Consider the following 26875-nt stretch of genomic DNA (forward strand, 5'->3'; position numbering starts at 1 on the left):
CAAATAAGTGGGAAAGGAAAATTAAAGAAACAAACATAAAATAAGACGAAAGCGTTTTAAAAAAATAGAAATATTTGAAGAAAACAATTTTGAATATTATATCTCTCGGAAGATATTTCAATTACGTGAAGAAGTACAGTTACTTTCTGTTCCAAACCGAGTATAAACATAGGAAAATAATCAAATAAGTGAAAAAAAAACCCAGTCGTTTTTGTAAGAGAAACAATAATATACGTAAAATGACAATGTAGAAACAAATACCTACGCAATATTGATATAATATTTCATTCTGAACGAATGTTCATTCACATGAGATTAGGTTTACTCAATTCGCTTGTTTTTAATCAGTGGAATTGTTCAGCTCCGTAAACAACGACCGCCGTCTATCTATGTTAATTGCCGAAATGGTTATAGTCTGAAAGTAATATTTAGGGACTGTAGGTGATAAGACAAATAAACAAAAAAAAAATGAAAATAAAGAAAATAATTAAAATTAACAAGAAATAAATAAAAATAAAAATAAAGGTAACGATAAAAGAAAAACGGTTATCAGGATTCCCATTTTCTTACGGATATTTTGTTTCCGGGAAAGTTCCATTTACTTATATGTGCAAATTGAAAGAATTAGGGAACTTAAATGACAGAATATAATGTGGGGGGAAAGAGAGACCTAGTAGAGGGTCATGGTCAAGGTTCATAATTACGAATTTCTAACTAATGTGTGAAACTGAATCGTTTTATGGGAAGAAACACTCAGGTGGTGAACTGGCGGAGTTGTTAGGGAGTCAGAGGGAATGATTCGCAGAATTTCCTCGACTGACGGCGCACAGAGTTCAAAATCTCAGAGTTGGATTGGCGGAATTGTAGAAACGTGAAACCAGATATCTTGTGGAATTTATTCCGGCTCTTTGCGTTATAATTTCAAACTTCAATATGGGCGGTAGACTTAAACCGTCATCCAGGTTAACCACTTAATGCCTGTGGTATCTCTAGAAATATTCCCAAGGCCCAAGCCTGTCCTCATTGCTGGCAAACGGGACAGGATTTCAGTTTCAATGTATCTTCTTTCATCCATATCGCAAGATTAGGAAGCCCCGTAACAAGTCATATACACTCTCTTCTCGTCTGACTAAAAGATATAAACGTGGTATACTGTCATTTATATTACAACCGAAGTACAGAACCTGTAAATTATGTTATTAGTCTTGAACAAGTGATTGTGAAGCTCAGGCGAGTTATAAAACATAATCTAAATAATATGATTTAATAGAGTCTAGTACTTGATTTTACGGAACAAGGAGGTATTAAAATAACATTTAGCATTGATGTAATTTGAACTTATTACTTAACGGTATATAACTAAATATAACAAATCTAACATCGACTAGAAACATTCATTGTTAGATATTGTGCACTCATACTACGGTTGTTGCTACATCATTCCTCAATTAATAGGCATCAAAAATTGCTCAAACTATTAAAAAAGTACAGTCAAATCTAACTCAGAAGAAACACGATATTCTCGCAAAGGCGTGTTATTTTGTATAATGTTATCCTAAATATATATCTTGAAGGAAGACAAGATGAAATTGCTAGGAGTAATAATATATAAAAACCAATCTGTAATGAAGATTAATACTGAAGTAATAATACCAGATTAACACGTCACAATATAATCGACGACTTCAATGTCATGATTCTCGCGTATGTCTTATGCTAGAATTACTGCCGCCGAGTATAAGCATTTTTCTATTGAAACGTTATTGAACTAACGTTATACAATCACAAGCATTCTTGATGGCAACTGACACTTAACCTGTTTTAATTATTTCCCTAACTAATTTCGTAGCTGCTTGCAAATTACAACATTCGACCCTCTCGGATGATCTTCGCATTGTTTGATCGAAACAAGTCACCTTACATCCTCTCCTGTTACAGTTCAGTACCGCTACTACTCGTACACTTTGACACTCCTTGTTCGTAAATGTTTCTCAGTTCCGCTGTGCTGCGGGATACATATATATGTCAGAAATTGTTCATCGATTTGATAATCCGTGACGAATTTTCAAGAGAGCAAAAAATTAAGTCCTACTTCAGATCACCGATGTGATTCGTACCCAGCTGCAGTGCGGCAGTAAACACGATAAATGCAGCCTACTACATTTGAAAAGTTCATCGAATTAACAACTCTTTTACCCTTTTACTCTTTTACTTTTTTCAGTCATTTGACTGCGGCTATGCTGGAGCACCGCCTTTAATCGTGAAAATCGAACCTAGGACTTATTCTTAGTAAGCCTAGTACTTATTCTGTCGGAGACTTTTGCCAAACTGCTAAGTTACGGGAACGTAAACACACCAGCATCAGTTGTCAAGCGATGTTGGGGGGGGGGGACAAACACAGACACATACATATATACGACGGGTTTCCTTCAGTTTCCATCTACCAAATCCACTCACAAGCCATTGGTCGACCCGAGGCTATAGTAGAAGACACTTGCCCAAGGTGCCAAGCAGTGGGAATGAACCAGGAACCATGTGGTTGGTAAGCAAGGTACTTACCACACAGCCACTCCTGTATAGATTTGACACATCAATATCACTCCGCGTAAACTGTATAGGTTTGGCTCATCAAATATGACCCTTCGTAATTGTCCTCAAAATAGTAAACTTCGTTTATAGTACAGTGTAGAGTCTCTACTAGAACCCACATTTCAACAGATCATTTCCGACGATTAGCTACATCTGTGAAATCACCCTATGCGCAATGTCTTCTCCGTACGCAACATTTCTATGGAGAACATTTCCATAATTCTCTCTCGCATTCCTTTTAAATCCGCAATAACACATATTCAAAAGTTCATTTCTATTTTTACTCTCTCAGTAAAGACCCTATAAGCACATATTTTAAAAGTATCTGCAAGTGAACATAATACTTTCACTCACTTTTATTTAAAAAAAAAAATACTATCGGTCCTGAAATATCCCTCCCAGTACCTAAAAAAGTAGCAGTTCATAGCTTGTCTTTATTCTTGTCAAGCACTTCAGTGGTTCGCGCTCCATATCCCAGAAAAGAAACCGCTTTGGTACGGTTAAGTATTAACCTTTCGATTCATTTTCCTCTTACTTTGTCATATATCGACGTACATTCTTATTAGTTTACTTTCTACCGTAATGCATTGCTTATCTTTTCCGAGAATGCTGAATGCTTTTCATTTTAAATGTTTAACTTCTCTAACACGATTCGTCTGTTCACTGCTATTTGATTCTTATTCTCTGATAGCCGAAATAGTTCTTAGTATTTTGATCGGAATTGTACGTCCGTATGTTAACGGCTTTTATGTTGTTAGATTGGCTTTCCATCTAAAGACATCTAATTTTAAGTGAGCAATATATTTAATAATATGGCTGATGGAAAAACCTCAGGGGAGCGTTCTGCATACTAAACATAAATAAGATAACGTCTGAATATACTTAATGTTTGTTTATGCATTTGATGCCTGTAAGTATATGAAATGAACTCCCTAAATCCCACTATTAATTTCCGGCATTAAAGTAAATGACATTATTCAAAATCTCTTGTCAGAATTCTTACGTTATATCCAACTTGTTCAAAACTGCTTAAAACATCCTATCGTAAAATTGCAGCAGCTAAATACAAATTTACACATGATTAAAAATAACTCGAAATATTGAAGTGAAGCAAACGATAATAATTGGCATTTCTAACAAAGGTACAAACTGATACAGTTTAGGGAAGTGTTGCAGTCAAGTTAATAAACATACAATAATTAACTGGCAGTTATTCTATCAAAACGGAATGGATTGAATGTACGGACTTGCCTCTAAATTGTTGCACAACCTGCAACAAATACCGAAAACATTTCCTCAAATCATTCTATTTGAGTGTGAAACAGAAGATGATTATATAATTTTCATAACTAACAAGATGTGCACCATTGGAATTTCTTTGATCTTAGGTTTGCTAAATTAAGTTTGACCTGGGATTAAGCAACTGTAAACCTAGAACAATGAAAGGAAAATACTGCCCCATCTGGAAGTGTACTCAGAAGTTACAGGTACATAATAAATCTGACAAGAACCGTGGGAATTTCTACGAAGTCGGTATACTGCCCTATAATATCTATAATAAATATCTAGTTACCTTTTTATTTGTTGAAATGTTACTTTATATTTTGTAGTTCCTTATGTCCATCTTATACAGTAGCTACGGAACATATCAAAATATACATGTCAAGCAGGAAACCTCTACGTCGCATTCAACATGCCAGAAATAATAATCAACGCTCACTCAAATATCATCTTGTCATCTTTATTCTACCAGTAAGTACCTATTCTACCAGTCTCTTTTACGGAATTGCTAAGTAAATACACCAGCATCAGTTGTCGAGCGATGGTGGGGAACAAACACAGACACACAACCATGCACACACGCACACACCCACTCATATATATATATATATACGACGGGCTTCTATCAGTTTTCGTCTACCAAATCCACTCACAAGGCATTAGTTGACCCAAGCCTATAGTAGAAGACACTTGCCCAATGCTCAAGGTGCTACACTGTGGGATTGAACCCAGAGCCATGTTGTTGGCAAGATAAGACACAGCCTTATATATATATATATAATATATATATATATATATATATATATATATAGATATATACATGTATATGAATACAAACATATATTTATGTATGCATAATATATTACAATTATATCATATAACATATAATATATATATGTATATGTATATACATATATATATATTATATATATATATATATTAATTGTTATCGCCATATTAATATGGCAGTCTTATATAAGACTATAAGACTGCCATATTAATATGGCGATAACAATTAATTTCCAGTAACGCTGCCGTAATCTCTTTTAGAGAGACTTAGTAATTTTAATATTTCTTTTATATATATATATATATATATATATATATATATATATAATATATATATATGTGTGTGTGTGTGTGTGTGTGTATCAAAATAAGCAACAGGATATACAGCGGTGAAGCAGTACGATCGTTTCAAGCGACTCCATTTAAATTAACAATACAATCATTACATTAATTTACAAGCAGAGCTATCCTCAGTTGCATAAATAAATAAAACAAATAGAATTTATTTAATCAGTTGGAAACATTTGCATAATTTTACCTAAATCCTCTCAGAGGGTAAGAAGACAGACACGTCCGTGCTGTATTCACTTCAGCCTAGAAGCTACTAAGACTTCAGGAAATGCCTGTTACAGATCGGTTTTAATTGATAGTCTTGTTTATCAAATCTTTGTATATCAAAATCTAAGACCAAAGAGCATTGTCTGATTAGGAAAGTTCCTGAGGGAGTTGACAGAAACATAGTGGGTATAGTCATAAAACTTGTCAAGATTAATTTGAAGTAGTAACAAAGTAACTGTCTATAAAGAGATATGGTAAATGAAAAATTTAAATCAAGATGTTGTTTGTCAGTTAAAGGGGCAAGAATCTAATTAAAACAATGATTGTAATACAGGGGAAATTTTACCATGGGACACTATATTTGAATGAGTTAAACAATATTGCCATATTGTATAAAGATTATATTTAGGTTTTATCAAGAAAAATACTAAGAAGAATATCATAGCCAAAAGGATAATTTTTTTAATACGTTTGAATATATACCAAAATTAACGACAATAGGGGCAGAAAAGAAATTACATAGAATCAGTTTAATATTTATTCATATACTTAAATATTTACTAATTAGATTGTACTTATGAAGATTGATCACTGGCATTTACATGCATTTAATAAAATTTTGGTGCCTCGACTTAAGTACCTAATTCATCTGAATCTCAATTTTATGTCCTGTCTTTTACTGCTTATATTTTGTACTGTCGTTACTGTCCTGTTTTTGATACCATTTTTACCCCTCTGCGAAAAGATCTCAAATTTTAATTGATTTGCTTTTCGCAGGAAGGAAAGTTTCTTTTCGAAGATACGTCTCGCCTTCACCTTCGAAACGTAGAGTAGATGAAACCATGGCGACTGAAGAAGGTTTTTTTTACTTTGTGTTAATTGTCCTGTACTCTATATTTTTTGTTGTTAACAAAATGTCCAGTTCCTTGGGTTTGTGTCTATGTTTTCGTTTCTCATTGTGTTCGACGTTTTTTTTTGGTGTCCTGTACTCATATATGCGTGTATATATACATGTAGAGGTTGGTACATACATATATGTATATATATATATGCATATGTTTTATTTATTAATATATATATATATATATATATATATATATATATATATATAATATATATATATATATATATACATACATATATACATAAATATATATGTAAACATATATATATATATATATATATAAATGTATGTGTGTTTTTTCTAGTGTTTACTACTAACAAAAAAAACCTAAACAGTTACCAGAGTAACAAAAATTCCCACAAGTAACAAGGATGTAAAAGCCTATTTATAAAGAAAGACACTCCTCGTTTAGGTGAAATGCTTTGTATAATATAGATGAATAAGTAAACGGAGTTGAAAGCAGGTGTTATTCAAAATCTTTTACACCTGCCATATGTATCGAAGGTATGATTCCAGAACGATGCAATCTACGCATCAGAGAAAGGAAGAGACTAAACACATTAATAAGACATATGTACAGAATGTTATTACTGCGTATATGATGTAGGGAACGCTATCAAGTTATTATGAAAAAAAATCCGTTATTAGATATAATGACAAAGGTCGTTTATAGAAAGAGAATGAGGAGAAAGAAAGTTGTAGAAAACGAATAATGGAGAGATATAGAGTGATACGTGAATTTGAATAAAGCTTAAAGGAATGGAAGTAAATATAGTTAGTGGAAGTACTATGTTAGAAGACAGTCAAAGGTCAAATTTTATAGAATGGTAGAAATCACTTATAGGAGCTAAAGGTATGTTTCTGTCAATGTTTGCAACGATTTACGAGTCCTATAAACGGGTTTACAAGGAGATTCTTTGTGAATGTGATAGAAAACATTTCACTATTACAGAGGTACCAAAAAGATTGGCCTTTGTCATACGGTAAAGAAATAGGAGAGAACATTCCATTCCAAATTAAATCGTTTATTATGATCTTTTAAAAACCAGATTAATTTACTAAGCCCAGTATTGTTACGTTTATTGATATGTCTAAATTTACAGTAATGATTAGATTTTATTTTGGACAACTGAGATGAAGAACTACCCATAGAAAAAAGACCTCAGAACCGGAGGTAATTTTAAATTGCTAATTAGAGTTTCTAGTCTTAGAATTACAGCTAAGAAAACGAATGCGATTGGAGTTGACATCAGAAACAATAACCCCGTTGTTAATATTATTTAAAGAATGGATACTGTTAAAACAAAATCAATCTTAGTATTTTTATTAAGTGGATTTGCTTTTACAAGTTATTATTATGCGAAGAGTTGATTTGATTTGTGAAAGACTTTTTTGTGTTAGAAAAACCTATCCTAATTGGGCGTGAATTAAAATTGCATAGTTTCTTGAATTTTTGGGGAAATTCTTTTCGATAGCTTCACGAAACTGGTAAGAGCGGTTAGATTTCATCTGCCCACCATATAGAATTATTAACCAAACAGTTTTCCTTGGACATACCTTGTTATTAGGATAATTATCTTTAATTATCTGTGATTCCTGCAATTCTATAAAATTCCACCTTCAACTATCTACTAACATTGCATTTCCATTAAATATATCTACTTCTATTCCTTTAAGCTTCATTCTAATTCACCTACCGCCCTATATCTCTCTACTATTAGTTTTCTGCTCATTTTTTCGCTCCACTCCTTCTCTTTCTGCAAACTATCATTGAGGTTATATCTACTAACGGTCTTTTTTAAAACTTGATATGGTTCCCGTTATCATATACACAGTCATCTCATTCTGTTAAAATTCGTATTGATGTATTTGGCTTCTTTCATTCCGTGATGAGATGATTGCATTGTTTTATACCATTTTATACCTTCTGGAATAATACTAATGTTGTCTTCGAAACATATGTCGGAAGTAAAAGAATTTGAATATCACCTCCGTTAACTCTATATATATATATATATATATATATATATATATATATATATATATATATATATATGTATAGCCACAAACTATGAATTACGGGGTGCGGGTAAGGCACAACGACAACTACATACACACTAGGACATTTTTAAATTTCAATTCTGGCCAATATAATATGTTTGTATGAAGTGTCATCTTTATTAATTTTTCCGACCCCTGTGTATACATACAGTCTTACAAACGCACACACACACACATATATATATATATATATATATGTATATGTATGTGTGTGTATCTGTGTGTGTCTCCCTCTCTCTCTCTTTCTCTGTCTCTGTCTCTCTCTCTCTCTCTCTCTCTCTCTATATATATATATATATATATATATTATATTTGTGAAACTTGATTTAGTATTTCGAAATTGAATTTTACCCTGTAAGTTTGGAATAATATTCCCTCATATTATATATATATATATATATATATATATAGGCGCAGGAGTGGCTGTGTGGTGAGTAGCTTGCTTACCAACCACATGGTTCCGGGTTCAGTCCCACTGCGTGGCATCTTGGGCAATTGTCTTCTACTATATTGTCGGGCCGACCAAAGCCTTGTGAGTGGATTTGGTAGACGAAAACTGAAAGAAGCCCGTCGTATATATGTATATATATATATGTGTGTGTGTCTATGTTTGCCCCCCTAGCATTGCTTGACAACCGATGCTGGTGTGCTTACGTCCCCGTCACTTAGTGGTTCGGCAAAGGAGACCGATAGAATAAGTACTGGGCTTATAAGGAATAAGTCCCGGGATCGATTTGTTCGACTAAAGGCGGTGCTCCAGCATGGCCGCAGTGAAGTGACTGAACCGAGTAAAAGAGTAAAAGAGTAACGAGTATATATATATATATAATATATATATATATATATATATATATATATATATATATATATATATATATATATATATATTTAAATAATGAGGGAGATAAATTAATATTAATTTTAATATCAATTTAAAACCAGTAGTCTAGCATACAAAAAATCTGAGAAGTCAGAGAAAATTCGTGTCTGTCTTGGCACAGAAAGCTGGGGTTAGTTTTTTCAGATTGCATTTACACTGAACGAATGCACTGATGAAGCCACGGACATTTGAATTATGTAAGTAATTATTTTGTTAAAGGCCGAAACCGAGGTATGCATTTAATTCTGTTTTTTATATAAATTTTCATCTGTCCTGCCCGCCAAATTTGGTTCGCTGAATTTTTCCTGTAGAGAATTTTCTTTGTAGTTTGATCGTTGATGATCTATTTCTAGCATACGGCCGACTACCTAGCAGTCTTGCCCTGCCAATATACACATAATATATATATATATATATATATATATATATATATATATATATATATACATGCACACATATATACATATATTACGATCGACCAGCCAATATAATAATCAGAGTTATGTATAGTTTTTGTTCGTACGCAAATATAAGCCTCTGCATACTGACAATCGCTCAGAAGCATACGTATCCACACAGGCGCACAAACATACTCACACATATCTGTGTTTGTGTGTGTGAATATGTGCTTGTTTGTGTGTGTGTGTGTATGTATGCACCCGTGCTGTGTGTATGCATGTAAGTATTTGTATGCGCGTGTGAGTGTATGTATACATAAATACTTGCGTGGGAGGAATGTACAAACACAAAGGCAAAGTAATAATCCCACACGAAAATACTATACTAAAAATCTACAATATCTTAGAATGAATAGAAATGAACTTCATTGTTAAACAAAAAAAAAAATGTTTCTGCGAATTTATGCGCCTGAAAAAACCAGAAGCACATAGTGAATATATATTCAATATGTAATACAAAGAAGAGTCCGACATGATGGTAGTGTAGGTATATGTGATTGTATAACAATATAATATAATTTAAAATAGCAGAAAAGCCCAATACTACACTTAAAATGATTTGGACAGTGTGATCTTTTAAATATTTATAAAAGACGCACTGGAACAAAAATTGCACAGTCACACCTAGATATATGCATACATACATGCATGCGTACACAAATAATTAAATACATATATGTATATATATATATATGTGTATATATATATATATATATATATATATATATATATATATATATATGAGTACGTATATGTATATATATGTCTGTGTCTGTGTGTCTTATGTATATATATATATATATATATATATATATATATATATATATATGTATATGTGAATGTATGTGTATATATATAGATGTGAACGGAACCGCTGAAATCTACTAGTTTTTTCATTCCCTCTCTGTTATCCTCACTCATTCATCTCTGTTGAAGAGCGTAGGCTCGAAACGTAAAATACTTTTTTATTTTCTGAAGGGTGAAACTAATATACTTGCTTGTAGTTCATACACCTGTCTTCGGCTTTTTTTTCTATACTTTGCAACTATATAAATTCCTTTCTGTGAAAGACTCTAGGCTTGAAACGTAAAAAACTTTCTCCCTTCCCCAGCGTTAAATTAACATGTCTATTTATTGTTTACACACCCGTCTTCGTCTTTTTTGTAAATTCTCACTATATATATATATATATATATATATATATATATATATATTATATATATATATGTGTGTGTGTGTGTGTGTGGTGTGTGGTGTGTGTGTGTGTGTGTGTACGGGTGTGTGTGTGTGTGTACATACATACATATATACATACGTATACATGAGAAGTAGTGGAAACGTTTCTGACTTTAAGCGCATCACAAAAGGCCTTATTACAATCTCAACATTTCGAATTCCCTTAGAAGGCTTGGATGAACTGAAGTATCGCCGCTATGAGTGTGTGAATCTGAGAGAAATATATTGAATGAAATCATAATTAACTGAACCTCCAGTATTTACTTCTACTCAACACAAAGAACTTTTCAGCACTCCGCTCGTTCATGTGCGCATGCGTTTATTTGTGTGTGTGTGTGTGCATATATATATATATATATATATATATATATATATATATATATATATTAAATGTCTTGCTTTGAAAAACTCTATTGGGTATGATTAGTGAAATTTTGGTAGTAATGACTTATGTCCCTCTTAGTGTGAGGCATTTATGTGTAATAACGCCCTCTATATAATATAAATTAATATGTTCAAAAGAAAAAAATTATTTTCGAATTTTTCTCTTATGACGTTTTTCACGCTAACTACCTGATAATTTCTTGTTAAGATTCCTTATTAAGAAGTTATCCTTAATTGTTAAATTTTTATATATATATATATATACATATACACACAAATACACACACACACACACACACATATATATATACATTGTGTGTATATATATACATACATATACACACAAACACACACACACACACACACATATATATATATATATACACGTATATACATGCACGCGTATATACATACACAAACAACGCGTACATAGGTGGACACACACATACTCATATATGTTTTTATGTGTTGAATACAGAATGATTGATCGTATCATGTTATTTGTTGGCGGAGATTCCTTGCCTTAATTGATAATCATACCTCTTATTACCGTAGGGTACGCAAGGTCTATATAACATCCAAACCCCCTAAAATAAATACTGGTGAATTACAACTCATATTAACGCTGCATATTTCATATAAAAATATATGGAATTGTAACAACGTTGTTGAATATTATTTATATGTTGTATGTTCGTCTCAAAATGTTTGGAAAGACATTTTGAATCATCTTTAATGCATGTGCTGTGCATCTCTGTGTTTAGGTGATTTTTCTGGCTTTTGCATCTTCAGTTATCTGTATGGTCCTAAATGTGTTTTAATAGGCTGTCAGCATTTCCAGTTTCTAAATAAAAATTTATAATTTATATCCTTGTATTGTATTTCTTCCTTTTTAATTATCCCTTTTTTCTTTGAGGAATAGTTTAAATTTCATATTCGAATGCTTAATCGATTTCTAAAGGGGACATTATATAAGATGTATGCATTTTCTGTGATTTATGAACTCTAACAAGCTCTTGTTATAATGCCCTTTTTTGACCGATCCAATTCATATGTAATTGTGGACAATTAATGCAAGAAATTACATTTTCTTTGATTTGCAGTTACAATACGCATTCAACTTGAAGTCGTAAACCTTTCCAAATTTTCATTTTGTTTTGATCAATCAAATTAGATGTCAAGCAACAAAAGTCTTCACATGAGTATACAAAGCTTCTTTATTGATAAAAATTAGCCTTCGTTAAATGCCTTCGAAAATTTGTTGTTTGTTTCCCACTGTACTTAACTTGGAGTTTATATATTTTTACTCACATTTGGTGATTGATTCAGAACTGCATATGTTCAGAGGAATGTGTGATGCTGTAGCTTGTAGGCTTCTTGTCGGCTATAAATGCAGTAGTTCTCTGTTTTTTCCTCTTTATTATAAGAATTTTGGAAATTCATGAATTGCGAGTTATTCTGGCTTGGATGCAGCATTATATAACAAATCTTTTGAATATTCTAATTCTGGTTTTTTTTTATATCACAGTATGTGTATGCGCATGAAACTATACATGTATAACAAGTCATTGAAAACACATTTCTGGAATAGATACTGACCAAAAATTAAATTAATTGAGATACAGAGTTGTTGAAAATGATAGACATATATCGAAACTAAATGTCGATTAATTTTTTAACAGCATATAATTTGAAAATGATAAGAACAAATGCTTTTTTTCTCAACTGAAACATATTTCAGCAATTATTTTATGAGAAAAAATACGTAGAAATTTAAGCTTGACTAGTCTTTTTTTAAACACATTATCTTAATCTGAATATGATAAGAACAAATTATTTTTCAACTCAAGTATATTTACAATTTTATTGCGGAAGAGCTGGCATTTACTACATGCGACATTTACCATACAATAAATATCTGAATGTTATAACAAACACTATGGAGAAATCTAACATTCCTGCACAACCACAACCTCTATTGGCAGAGTACAATCAATTAGAGCTACTGATATTTATTGTATCGGTCCATGGAGGATGAGATGACAGGCAATTTTGTGTGCAAACTTTCCACACAGCCAGACACTCCTGCGTCTTTTCATATATATCTATATATATATATATATAATATATATATATATATATATATAATATTATATATATATATATATATATATATATATATATATATATATATATATATATATATATAGGGAAAGTTTACGGAAAAAAAAACAAAAGACGAAGACAGGTGGTGTACAAAACAAACAGATGTATTAGTATAACGCTCAGGAATAGAAAAAGTATTTTACGTTTCGAGCCTACGCGCTTCTACAGAAAGGGACACAGACAAAAACAAGGAGAAAAGCAAGGAGAGAAAAAAAATGTGTGTAGTGGCTAACGATCTATAAGCATATATATTGAACATTCTTTTTACGTAACATAAGGAAATTTTCACATGCCCTTTCTTCACATATCCGCACGGACGCACACGCCGTCACACACATACGCACACACAGATAGAAGTACAGGCACCCACACATATGTCTATGCATACTTACATTTAATATGATGAAATGTGTGCTAGTGAACCTACATTTATGTACGTTGATATTTAAGTGCGATATATATCTTAAAGCATTTAAAGAAATATGTTTGCCCATTCCTATAGGAAATTATACCAGTTTTAGATTTTGTAGAATTTGAGTTGATAAACTGATAAATAAGAAATTAATGTGTCACATCATACATTCGTCCACATATTTTGCACTGAGTTTACCGTGTTTCATAACCCCTATGTGATATGAATAGCAAGTGTAGCTTTAGTGTATGATATTGATTTGCATATTTCTTACACATTTAGGAGCAATTTGTGTGTTTCATACACACATGCAAACATATGTAGTTTGGAGAAAGGATATAATTGCACCAAAGAGTTCGCTTTATATTTCTTGCGTATAAAGTAAATATATTTTCTAGCAATTTCTACACACACACACACACACACATGCGCGCGCGCGCGCACACACACACACAAATACACTCACATATAAATGTGTATAAATATATATATATATATATACACACATATATATACATATATATATATGTATATATATATATACATACATATATATATATAAATATATATATATATATCACGTGATCACGTGACCGACCAGGCTATCAGATGTTGCTACACATCGCTGGTCACAATGCGCTTCGCATTGTTTTAGCCTTCGAATGACGCCACCCTGCTGGCTAAGCGAGCAGGCCAACAGAAGAAAGAGTGGTGAAAGAGTACAGCAGGGATCACCACCCCCTGCCGGAGCCTCGTGGAATTTTTAGGTGTTTTCGCTCAATAAACACTCACAATGCCCGGTCTGGGAATCGAAACCGCGTACCTGCGACCGCGTGTCCGCTGCCCTAACACATACAGGACACGCTCCTTTCAGCCTTTGTTTTGTCACAGAACCGTATCGCTTAAATGCTTTTAGAGGAAGTCCAGTAGACAGTAAAATTGTACAAGTCTATAGGTGGGCTCATTTTTTTTTGCTGCCTTGTAACTTGTAATTGTCTTTATAAAACCTGTAACACCCTGTATAATAAAACCCTTAGTTCTTTATATGTTCTTACTGAAGTTGTCTTTCTAGTAAGAATTTATCTTTGGCCACTAGTCTGGCACAAAGTAAAATATTTCAAAACAAGTGGCAATACAAACCGCAAAGGCAACAAGTGATCATCACGGGAATTATCAGAGAGAACACAGCCAACAACTTCCACAGCAATAACCGATATCTAGCGATATTTCACATTAACAACTTCTAAAACAACAACAAACTCCGTGAAATCTAAGGTAATATATCTCCCAAGAAGAAATTATAGGAGAAACAAAGGTGCAGTTAAGAGTAAGTATAGCGTCACAAAGTTTAAATCTAATTGGATGGGAGATGAACAAAAATATACATCAATGGAAGCAATATGTAAATAAAGGAGTATATATATATATATATATATATATGTGTGTGTGTGTGTGTGTGTGTGTGGTGTGTGTGTGTATACATATATATATATGTAGTTATATTTTTCTTATAGACTGCTCCAGGCGGCGAGGCACGCCGAGGTCGACTTTGCCTTTCAATTGCGTACTGGGGTCGATCTTGTTGACTGACCCCCTCCCACAAAATGTCGGGCCTTATGCCTAGAATAGAAAAGAATATATAGATTGCTTAGGGTTGTGAGCTGGCAGAATCGTTAGTACGCGGGCGAATTGCTTAGCGGTTTTTCGTTTGCCAATAGGTTCTGAGTTCAAATTCCGCCGAGTTCGACTTCGCTTTCATCCTTTCGGCGTCGATTAAACTAGTTACTCACTGTTATCGGTATAATCGACTTAATCCTTTTGTCTGTCCGTGTTAATCCCCTCTATATTTAGCCATCTGCGGGCAATAGGGAAATAAATATATATAGTTTGCTTAGAAGTGCTCAAGTCGAACCTGAGACATTAGACAGATATAAAAAATAAAAGGATAACATTCAGATTAGGCAAGGCAGTTTCAATACATATGTGTGCAGATTTGATCAAGATAAAATTCGTCCAAAATTAAAACATATATTAATATATAGAATATAGAAAAATATGTGGAGGCGCAATGGCCCAATGGCCCAGTGGTTAGGGCAGCGGACTCGCGGTCATAGGATCGCGGTTTCGATTCCCAGACCGGGCGTTGTGAGTGTTTATTGAGCGAAATCACCAAAAACTCCACGAGGCTCCGGCAGGGGATGGTGGTGATCCCTGCTGTACTCTTTCACCACAACTTTCTCTCACTCTTACTTCATGTCACTCTCTGTGTCACGCTGAATATCCCCGAGAACTACGTTAAGGGTGCACGTGTCTGTGGAGTGCTCAGCCACTTACACGTTAATTTCACGAGCAGGCTGTTCCGTTGATTCGGATCAACCGGAACCCTCATCGTCGTAACCGAAGGAATATTAAAATTATATATATAAATATATAAATATAAGTTCGGAAACATAGTGAGAATATTGTAAAAGATAAGAAAATAGATGAGAACGTTTTTAAAATTTTTGAAAATATAGTGAATAGTTAACAATAGGCGTCTAATAAGGTTTCGCACCTTTTAGAAATCATAACAAATATAAGCTCCCCTAATTAGAACATTCTAATGTAGTAACACACTCTAAACACAGAAAAAAAGATATTATTTGGCTCGCCCTCCCCCCGCTTCTTTCTCAAAGTAAAAGAATTACGTATATTATTCTTTAAGTTTCTGAAATTAAATTTTCCTAAGCACCACAAATATTAGCCTATCTCTAACAAATTCTCTATAAAAGTATCTTACTCTACCACGCCTAATTTGTGATATATTATGGCATCCATAAATAGAATTAAACTCCAACTTCAAACGAAAAACTTAAATCATCATAAGGTACTCCATATAAGTCGGAATAATACGAATAAACCAAAAAAAGTATCTAAATCTAAACGTAATCAATCCCTACTAAACGTACGCCAACCCGATTCAACCTTAATAAATCCGAGTAAAACTATAGATAAAAGCGCAAAAACATGTAATTGTAGGGTCTCCGAATTATGTCCGTTCACTGTTTACGGTAAGAATGTAATTTATAAATGCATCTTGGCAAGTGGTACACATGAAGCAAGAATATATATGGGAAGCACCATAAATTTTAATGGACGGTATAGAACCCATTTAAATTCTTTCAATAAGCTAAAATACAAAAGCTCAACGACACTAGCTTTGTTTATACATGATCTAAAATTTTCAAAAAGTATTAATTACATACTATCTTGGTCAATTATAGATGAGCTCCTACCTACAATACGATTATGGTAGATGTTGAATGTGAATAAAAGAATCCTCAAATATCCTTCGCTTATATAATTCAACTATGTCAAATATGTTTTCCGAATTTACTAAATCATTAGCTTCAGTAATTTCAGTCGCACAACTTAATATCTTATAACAACATATTGCCAAATATAATTCCAAGAAATTCTTTCATCGGTCCTCATAAAGGTCTCCATTATTTGCATGCATATGTTTAATAGAAGTTGGCGATTATCCCTTACTGTGGCAATGCATTGAATGCATATCTACCGTGTGGAGGCACATGGCCTAGTAGTTAGAGTAGGGGAACTCGCGGTCGAAGGATCACGGTTTCGAATCTCAGACCGGGCCATGTGTGTGTTTATGAGCGAAACACCTAAGCTCCACGCGGCTCCGGCAGAAGGTAATGGCGAACTTCTGCTGACTCTTTCGCCACAACTTTCTCTCACTCTTTCCTCCTGCATCTTGCAGCTCACCTGCGACGGACCGGCGTCCCGTCCAGGTGGGGAACCTATGCGCCAAGAAACCGGGAAACCGGCCCTTATGAGCCAGGCATGGCTCGAGAAGGAACAAACAACAAAAAAATATCTACCGTGAATATCACTTTTTTTCCCTGATGAAGGAAACATTCTCCGAAAATTGATTTCAAGATTCATTTTTTTTATCTAGATTAATGAACTCCAGAAACAGCCGTCGGGATAATATTATCTAAAATTGTAGCCCGAAAACTTATTAGAACCCTATTATTAATTTTTCACTATCTTTTCAAGTCTTTTAAAAACGTTCTTATCTATATTCTAGTCTTTTGCTATATCATAACTATTTTTCTACACGCATATTTACTTACATATATATCTATATACATTTTTAATATTTCTTATATTTTTCTATGTTCGATATAGTCTTATGTTTTAAATTTTGAACAAATTTTATCTTGATTTAATCTGCACACATATGTGTTGAAAGTGGTTTGCCGAATCTGACTCAGCCGTTTATTTCACACACACACACACACACACACACACACACACACACACACACACACACACACACACACATATATATATATATATATATATATTCAACAAGAGCATCAATACGAAAGGTAATGAAAGCTCAACTAATACGTAAATAAATTACGTATCTAGTTTTTAAAAAAATCATTGAAAAACATCATTAGTAATATGAAAGTCAGAGTAGATATCATCAGTAAAATTAACAGGAAAACAGTTGTATGATAATCATCATTATCGAGAGCAATACGTACCACTACCACCTTCACCAACAACAATAACGACACATATATACAGTGAAAATCATGTATCTGGCGCTCTCCCGTACACTTCCGGGGCGATTATGTTTAGCCTAGCTATGAAGCATACATTTAAAAAGAAATATGGGTTTAAAGGATTCTTTCACAGACAGAACCGCTGTCTATCATATGTTAAGTATATAGTATTCATGACTTTACACAAACACACATTTTATCTCTTTCTCTCTCTCTCTCATTATATATATATATATATATATATATATATATATATATATATATATATATATATATATATATATATATATATATATATAATTAATTAAGGGTAGAAATTGGTATTTATCAATTAAAACCAGTGGTCTAGCAAATTAAAAAAGAATCCGAAGATTAAAATATTTATATATACCAATTAAGGACTGAACACGAAAAGTGGACAGTCAACATAACTGTAGTATTCATCAGCATGGCCTGTTATAAATGCAATTTGCTGGACTAGATGCAAAACCGATACCGGAGTATCGCGTGCATGGAGTTCAACCTATTACATTCGAATGTATCTTTCAAATGCCTTTACTTTGGCGCGTTGAGACCCGAAAAGACCAGCCTGCAGCTAATAATTAGCAGCAGTCAATTTATCGGTTAGAGAACATATTTATTTATATAAAATTAATTAAGGGTAGAAATTGATATTTATCAATTAAAACCAGTGGTCTAGCATATTAAAAAAGGAATCCGAAGATTAAAATATTCATATATACCAATTAAGGACTGAACACGAAAAGTGGACAGTCAAAATGCTAGATATAAACGTCAAATCGCCATTCTCCACAAAAGATTATGTTCTCAAATCAAACTCAGCACAAAACCAAAGCAATAAACAAGTGAAAATATACGAAATAAAATAATTACCCATGTCCTGATCAGTTTCGGCTATTATTATCCGCAAGGATAACTGTAGCATTCATCAGCATGGCCCGTTATAAATGCAATTTGCTGGACTAGAAGTATCGCGTGCATGGAGTTCAACCTTTTCGTGTTCAGTCCTTAATTGGTATATATATATATATAAGAATGATAATAATCCAAGGATGGAATTTATAAACACATAACTTTTAAGATCCCATTAAATGTTTATAAATTCAATCCTTGGATTATTGCTATGATATTTATCCTACATTATATCGGCATAGCTTGATACATCTCCGAATAACTGCCTCGCTAGTCAGCATCATTAGACGGTAGCCAGCATAATGGAATAGGAGCTTTAGTTGCATATTCAAAGCCTTACCATAAACAAATTGTATATATATGCCATGACTGGCTCATAACGGGCGGTTTTCTGGTTTCATTGGCGTATAGGTTCCCCATCTGGATGGGACGCCGGAGTGTCGTAGGTATGCTGGTAGAAGCAGGAGGAAAGAGCGAGAGAAGTTTGTGGCGAAGGAATAGCAGAAGTTCGCCATTACCTTCTGCCGGGGCCGCGTGAAGCTTAGGTGTTTCGCTCATAAACACACACATCGCCCGGTCTGAGATTCGAACCCGCAATCCGTGGACAGTGAGTCCGCTGCTCTAACCACTTGGCCATGTGCTTCTACACACAAACAAACGCACAGACACACACACATTAATCAATGAAATTCAAACGTAGTCTGATTTCCACTCTATATTATTTACAATTTTACAATATTATAATAATAGCATATATTTTATTATGATAAAACTAGTACTTTCATGCGTTGCGCAATCATTAGATTTACGTTGTAGTAGAAATGACAGTCGTATCCCACAATTGAGACCTGTAGAAGCATGATCAAATTTGTCCTTTAAATACCTTCCAAAGGGCTCCAGCAGGATGAATGTTACGAACTGCATTTTAACCAATCAGTATGTGACTTTGATGTGATGGTTTGGTAAACACGCCAACTAATTTCTAACTGTATTTCGACTAATCAGTATGTGGCTTAGATGTCATGGTTTTGGGTTGGCACGTCAAGCAGTCTTTACTATGACTCTACCTAAAGAAATAATTATTTGACTATATTTAGGAATGTTGTAAACTATATTCCGGTTTTCATTGAATGCTGTTGCTACTCTTCCTGCAAGTTCCTAGAAATATTACATTTCGATCAAATCAATGTTGATATGCTTAACACTACCACTATCATCACCATCACCTTTACTAATTTTGTTGTTACTGGTGATGATTGTCGTAGTAGTAATGACAGTAGTAGTTATTATTAGTAGTACCAGTTGAACACCGGGTCAATGTAATCGACTCATCCCCTCCTCCCAAATTGCTGCCCTTATGGTAATCAATAAAATAATTTTCTTTCGACCTCGATTGTGTTGTGCATTTTGTAGAATTTTCTGACCACAGGTTGCCAGATGGTCGCTTATTGGGATCTAACGGACATCAGGATCCTTAATTTGCTGTTGGTACAAGCGCAAACGTTCCAATAATGGGATCTCTTCAGTTTGGCTCACAGTTTTTTTTAATTATTTTCTTTAAATTAAACAGTTTGAAACTTCTTATACTGGTATAATTTCTCACGATAAACACAGTTTACTGTCAACACTTTTGACAAAATTTCGCATTTTAGAAGTTATTTCGTTTAAAAGTTGTCGTATTTCAGTAATTTTAACCAATCAACGACGCGTATTTAGCTGAAGAAACCTACTGCTGTTTGCGATAGTAATCAAAGAGCAACAGCATTCGGATCATCTCTACTATGTAGGTTTCTTCAAATGAGTGCACGTCGTTGATTGGTTAAAATTACCCGCATACGACAAATTTAACACGAAATAACTTCTGAAATACAAAATTTTGTCAAAAATGTAGGTAAACCGTGTTCAGTGTGAGATAAGTTACACCAGTATAATAAGTTTCAAACTGTTTAATTTTACAATACTTAAAAATCTGTGAGTCAAACTGAAGAGATCCCGATAGTGCATTCTCAGTCAGAGCAACGTATATCTCTTCAGAACTCAGTCGTTTGATACAAAAATTGAAATTTCTGTTTTTGTACTTCATATATTCCGGTTTTCGCGTCTAAGTTACATGCTAATTGCCTAAGATATTTCGCTGAAATAAGCAGGATAAATGCTATGCTGGTGCATTCACCAAACCGTGACATCTAAGCCACGTACTGATTGGTCAGAATGCATTTTGTAAGATTGAGCCTGCTGGAGTCCATTGAAAAGTATTTAAAGTATTAATTTAATCGTTTCACTACAGTTGTCCATTGTGGAACACGACTGGCACTACATAAACCGATGATTGCACAAGGCATGGAAGTACTAGTTTTATCACAATAAATATATAATACGCTATAATCTTAATATTGTAAAATTGTAAAAAAAATTAATAATAAAACGGAAAACTTAGACTAGGTTAGATTTTCCTAGATTAATGTATTTTTCTATACACAATCATACAAAATCGGATATATATATATATATATATATATATATGTGTGTGTGCATGTGGCTGCGTCCGTGACAAAATTTTAGATCTATGTATATGTTCGAGCTTGCGTAGTTTGCCCACACACTATAATTGTCAGTTACACTTGGTCTGGTTTATTCAAGTTTCATAATTTCTGTCTTGGTTTCGAAATTGAAATCTAATATCCTATGTACTATTAATGATAGTTGGTATAACGTTACAGGTCAACGCTGATTTATCGATTACTAAAAATATTACACTAGCCTCTATGCTATTCTACAGTTTTAGTTTTAGACTGAATTTATAATTTATTACAGATAGTCTGTTTGCAGGGAAAGCATAATTGCCGTGTTTTCTCATAAAACTCTTCACATTCAATTCATAACGCATTGTAAATAGTAGCATTTCTATACTGTCTCGTATTTATTTTGATTTTTACTATAATTCTTATCTTATATTTTGTTATATTTGTATTATATACCAAAATATAACAAAATAACTAGCATCTGCCATTCATTTTTGTCATTTTGTCATCTTGTCATTCTCCTTTCAAACTTCCATACATATCGAATTATATTTCCAACTCGCATGAAAACATTCGTCTTGAACTTCGTAAGAGCGATAACAAGCACGTTATAATATATACATATATTATCTTTTCTACCTGTTAAGTCAGTGAGGTGGAAGTGTCGTTAGCATGCCGCACGATATGCTTAATAGCACCCTATCTGTTTTTACTTTCTGAGTTCAAATACCGTCGGAGCCGACATTTTCATCCCATTCGCGTTTGATAAGATTAATACATGTATAGCACTGGATATCGGCTAGCAGTTTGAAGGGAAACCAATATCCTTTATTCTATGTTAATAGTTTTTGTTTGATATATGCTAATATTTTACTTTGAAATAAAGGAAGTAGATTGGCTGGGAGATTAGATTGCGGCTGACGTTAAATGCAACATTACAGATGTTAAAGTCGGCGAATTGGCAGTGTTTGGAACGTCGGGAAATATGCCTTTCTGTACTTCTACCGGCTCTTTAGATTCTCAGTTCAAATATAGTTGAACTCACTTTATCGCTGAAATAAGGTGATTACATTAACATGAAAAATTATGCAGAAGAAAAAAAAAAAAATTCTGAAAAAAAAAAATCCCTTTTCTTTTTTCTTTCAAAGTCCAGAGAGCCAAAATATCCCATAATCCTTAAGTGCAACCCATTTGGAAATGAATCAAAAATAATTTGATAATGTAAAATAAAATTATAAAAAAAAGAGAAATCTGGTTACAGGACAATCACACAAAACTATGAAAGTGAACAAAAGTAAAAATAAAATTAAAAAAAAAAAAACACTAGAAAAAATAATTTTTCGGTGGGATTATTTCTTTTTCTAAGTAAGGTGTATTTTTTTCTGTAATAATTTTGCTTAAAAAAAAAAGCAAAAGACAGAAAACCCCTTAAGGGTGTATATACAAACACCCTCATTTTCAGAAGGTTCCATAGAAATTGCAATAACTTCATCCAAACAAAAAGTAGCGATTACATCTTCATTCGGATGGAGAAAGAAACCCTAAAATCTAAAAAAAATCCTTCCGAAAGAGTTGCCAATGCAGTGGACTGGACTCAGTCTAGGGAACAAACACCATTTTGTAGACAGGGACAATAGTAATAAAAAATGAAAGGCATTACTAGAACTGAAGTAGTAGGTGGGTGGGTGGGTGGGATCTACAAACCAACCTAAGAATTTTTGAAGGTGACAGAGAGACCTTGTCAGTCACCCGAAGTGTCTTTTTTTTTCGTTTTGGACAAATATATTTTCAGCACCATTATCCACCCCCAGCCCCCTTTTCATTAAAGAACAAAAAAAAAAAGGAAATTAAGAAAACACGAACTAAAGTTTAGCAAATTTGGTTTTCTTAATACTATATAACTTAGCACCCTTTTTAACACTGTTTTGACTATATACATACATATGTATATGAGTGCATAGACCAGGTAGGCAAAATAATGTATCAGTTGATAGTATCGACTAACACCTGCCCTAAAATTTACAACTCTTGTGTCTAAATCAGACATAATTATTTCATCCCGTTAAGTGCAGTGGACTGGTAGAATCGATAGAGCGTCGCAGAGTCTACCTTGCAGTATTTGTTGTGGTTCTTTACATTCTTCAATGAAAACTCCCCGATGTCAACTTTGTCTTTCATCCTTCCGAGCTCGATAAAACAAAGTACCTGTAACGAATTGGAGTCAATGTAATGATCTACCTTCGCCCCGCTATCATTTAATCCCTTAGAGCGTCCAACAAAATGCTGGACCGTATCTTCAATTGCATTCCGTGTTTAAATCATAAGTCATACTGAACTTAACGTTGCTGCTCATCACAGTAGATCAATAACATAAAACACAAATCATATAATGCACTGGTCCCAGTTTAACCGACTACTTTTTAAACACACAGGTCTTGTGCATAGCCTAGCATTGAATACCTTCTCCCTTTCTTTCGCGTTCAAATTCTGCCATGATCGAATTTACTTTTTATTTATCCAGTCAAATAATAAGCATCCTTACGTTCAGCATAAATTCAACGACTGCTTCAATATCTTGTTGTAGAGTACTGAGTCAGTGGATCTGAGAACTAAGACGGGTTTCTCTGTCTATTATGAACAAAACTATCATTCATATGTTTCGTTTAACAGGAATTTAGAAACGAGTTTGGAACATCAGGCTAGTAAAATATTATTCATATCATTTTCAATTATTCTGTCGCAAGAAGACAATAGCCCTTGGCGCCCAGCCCTTTCTCAAAAGCAACAACAGTGGATGCGCAATGGCCCAATGGTTAGGGCAGCGGACTCGCGGTCAGAGGATCGCAGTTTCGATTCCCAGACCAGGAGTTGTGTGTGTTTATTGAGCGAAAACATCTAAAGCTCCACGAGGCTCCGGCAGGGAGTGGTGGCGATCCCTGTTGTACTCTTTCGCTCCAACTTTCTCTCACTCTTCCTTCCTGTTTCTTGTCCCCGACTTCCTACGCAACCGCTGAGCCTGGATGTGCATTTATCCATCCGTCGATGCTCTCGGTGTCAGGGGTTGACCTGCTTTCTCTTCTGCGGGTCTTACGAATAGCAAAGGACCACGTTTCGGTCTTCTCCCATCTTGCGAGCTCTGGGACGAAGACCGCTTCGCTCAACAGCAACAGCAACAACAACTTATAAATTATTCGTTTTTATTGTTTTTTCTCTTGTTTTTCGTCATTTTGTCACATTTCGTTTCGTTGTCTGACTTGAGATCATTGTTGTTTCTTTTCATTATAATATCCTTTCTTTAACTGCGTATTTTACTCGAATTAGTTGGCCACTTTCTACTGTAATGATCTGAACACAAATGACTTTGTTTATATCCTGTACCTTCTTCACATCCTCTTCATGATGGAGCCACTTATTCTCGTCACCCTCCTCCTCTTTGTTGCCCACCTCTTCGTCCTCGTCCTCCTCCACTCCCTCCTCCTCGTCATCCTCCTCCGCCTCGCCCTCCTCGCCCTCCTCGCCCTCCTCCTCCTCCTCGCCCTCCTCCTCCTCGCCCTCCTCCTCCTTCTTCTTCATCATTATCGTGACTTTCTTCCCCAATTTTTTCCAAGCATAAAATAAAAGTGGTAGGAGCATTTTCTGTAGTGACAACAGTAACAAAAACAACAGCAACAACAGTAGCGGCAGCATTGTAGAAACCATCAGCAGAACCACTAACACCTACCACAAACTACCACCAGCTACCAGCACCACTCCATCATTCCACCACCGCTCCACCACCACTAAGCAATCAGCACAACCATTATCACCTACCACCATCTACCATCACCTATCAGCAACACTCAACCATTCCACCACCACTCTACTATTTCCACCATCACTCTACCATTCCACCACCACTCTACCATTCCACCACCACTCCACCATTCCACCTTCACTCCACCATTCCACCACCTCTCCACCATTCCACCACCACTCAACCACCTCCCCCCCACAACAGAAGTAAGAAACTATAAAAACAGTGAAAGTGATGGCTCAAACACAATTACGAACACCAAAACTACAAACAAAAAGATTTCTTTTTGGAAAAACCACCAACATATTTGTTGTGATGTCATTAGAAAGCAAAGGCAAGTATACTTTAAAGGAGGCAGAAAAGCACATATGCAGCATCTCCAGCGTTGTGTTCATGATGAGTATCTTCAGTCACCGTTTGTCAGACTATCTTTTCCGCAGGTCGTCTCTTTGATTGAGCTGCAGCACTGAGTCAAATGTTGAGCAAAGCGAGACACTTGGCACCTAGAGCGGGATTACACCCTTACACGCTATTCACGCGATTACACGCGATTACACGCTTACACGCTTACATGTTTCTGCCAGTCAGACAATACAGTTGGTGGAAATTATGCTATGATGTTCTATAGGGGTTTAGTGGTAGACAGTGTCGTCGATTCTGGGTGTCGATGAGCATGAAGTAGCTGGTCTGTTCTGGAGGGTACTCCCCACCGAGGACCTTGGATAATGACCAGAAAAGAGACAGAGCCACCAGTGGGTATTGACGGTTCGAGCACCTCTACGGGCACGGATTTGCCATCAGCCGAGCCGCCCTATATCGGAAAAGACAATGAGATTGTTCTGAACTTATTCTTCTAGTACCCGAACATTGCTTACTTGTGGATTTATCTCGAATATCTTCTTTCGCCTGTTGCACGGATCCGGCTATATGCTGACTCCATTTTAAATTTCGTCTCGCTGCCTTATTGTGTCCGGAAGTATGGACAGTAATTATCTTCTCGTGGCCTTCACGGAAGTGATTGTACGGTTGAATAAGCTCAAGTTAAACACACTTCTCTTTGGCTGATTCTTAAGGAATTTTCAAATTTTTGTTAAGGAAAGTGAGAGTGCAGAGTGAAGTACTGCTTTCAGGAAAACTTTTCAAGGTGGGTGAATATGGTTATAGTAGTACAAGTTAACGGGCCTGCCTGGCCTGAGCATGCGACTGTCATTTGAGAGAGGATGAATAGAGAGCACTTGCTCTTGTGGTGATATGAGAGTGGCTTGGAGGGTTGCCAGAAGCAGCTCTCGGACGTTTCTTCCCTTTTTAAGTATTTTTCGTATTTGAATTTTT

Source organism: Octopus sinensis, linkage group LG8 (assembly GCF_006345805.1).
Source record: "Octopus sinensis linkage group LG8, ASM634580v1, whole genome shotgun sequence".
Lineage (NCBI taxonomy): Eukaryota > Metazoa > Mollusca > Cephalopoda > Octopoda > Octopodidae > Octopus > Octopus sinensis.